Raw genomic sequence first — 1881 nt, 5'->3', positions numbered from 1 at the left:
GCCGCTCTCCCTCCACGGCTGTTTCCGTTGCCTATCCATCCGCCATTACGTCAAAGATTGTCGTGACCCTGTTCGGTGTCGGCGGTGCCGCGTGTCTGGTCATCGCGCCTCGTCGCCCCGCTGCACCATGGCTCCCAAGCCCCGTCCCACCCCTCCCAAGGCCGCGTCCCTCCCCGGCCGCTCGGCCCCGGGTCACCCCGCCCCCCAAGCTCGTCGTCAGTCCACGCCCTACCCACGCGCGCGTCCTTCCGCTCCATCGAAGCGCGCCGCGTCCATCCCGCCGCGGCGCCTGGAGGTGGGCGAGTCCAGCTCCACCCCCTCCTCTGCGGTGGACGGGGTTGTGACCCTGCTCGACGCGTCGGCCCTGGATCAGGGGGAGGGGGCGGCCCCCGTTCCTGCTGCGGTGGTGACCTCGGCTGCGCCTCCCCCGCGCCCCCAGGACATCACCATCTCCGGGGTCGTCAGTTCCCCGCCCCCTTCCCCGCCGGGTGCGTCGGTGCAGCGCGGGGCCCCAGGCTCTCCGGCCCCGGCGCCTGCCTTGGTCGGTATCCCTCCCGAGTTGCTGCGGTTCCGCGGCCATGCTTCCTCCTCGTCTGAGTCGAGGGTCTCCCCCCGCTCCGCCTCCTCAGTGTCGTCGGGGAACTCGCTCCCGTCTGTCATCGCGGACTCCGAGCGCCCGGACGCTGTGGAGGTGGTCATGCCGGAGGGCGACTATGCGGCGGCGGAGCGCCTCGCGGTGATGGTCATTGTCCCCCCCCCAACGCCTTCCACAACGACACCCTCGCGGTGCAGGCCGTCGTGCTCGACAACCTCGGCCACCTTCTCCCGGAGGTGGTCCGTCGGCGCCATGTACCTGCATTTCGCGTCTTGGGAGGACAGGGGGGAGGCTCTCCGGCGCCAGCCCTTCATGCACGAGGGGGCGCGCATCGACCTCTTCCCTGAGGAGGAGTATGATCGTGTCTCCCCCCGTCTGGACGTGTGTGCGGTGCTGGCCGCCACCGGCTTTCCGGCGGAGTTCATCACCCCCACTTGCATTCCTGCGATGTTCTCGGGGTTCGGCAGGGTGCTGGAGATCGACCCACTGGTGCTCTCCGGCATGGAGCTGGCCACGGTTCGCGCCGTGGTTCTGCTGAAAAACCCGCGGAGCGTGCCTTGCGACGTGGCCCTTGGGTGGCCGATGGGGGACGCGCATTGTTGTTGTTCGCCCCGTCAGAGCGTGGAGCCGCGACGACTCCTTCTCGGCGGACGGGACCTACGTCCCTTTCTTCGCCGAACCGCCTCCTCCGTTCGCGCACAATTGGGCGGTCCTTCTTGGGCAGCCTGTGGGCGCGCGGGCTGGGGGGGCCGCTTCCATGCACGCTCCCATGCACGTTGGCCGTCGCGGGGGCGGGCTCCAGCTCTCCGCCATGCTGCGGCTCGTGGGTGCCCCTCCTCTGTCCGGCAACACACTGCAGCGCCTCCCTCGGGCGCGTAGATGCCTCCTGCCTGTGCTTCGGCGGTTTCGCCGGGGCGGGCGTCCGTGTCTAGCGTGACACTGGTTGAGATTGAAGAGCCTGCTGCGGTTGCGATCGCCCCCCCCCCCCTCCGAGCGCCGCAGAAGCGCCCGGATTGCTAGGGACGAGCCGTCCAAGTGGATGGGTATCGAGGAGAAAGCCATGCGTCTGCGGGCCCTTCGCGACGCCCTCTCTGGCTGCTCGCCTCGTCTCAAGTCCAAGGTGGCGAAGGACAAGATGCTTGATGGCGTCCTCAAGCCGCTCAACTCCGTGGAGGCAGCTGCTCTTCGCGCGTCGGCGGCCATCCTGCGCGCTCCGGTGATCCCGTGTACTGATGATTAGGGTGCCTCACCGTGTTAGCTCCGGCTTCCGTCACGCGGCTGCGCCT

This window comes from Triticum aestivum, chromosome 4B (assembly GCF_018294505.1).
Source record: "Triticum aestivum cultivar Chinese Spring chromosome 4B, IWGSC CS RefSeq v2.1, whole genome shotgun sequence".
NCBI classification, from domain to species: Eukaryota; Viridiplantae; Streptophyta; class Magnoliopsida; order Poales; family Poaceae; genus Triticum; species Triticum aestivum.
This window is presented reverse-complemented; position numbering follows the sequence as displayed.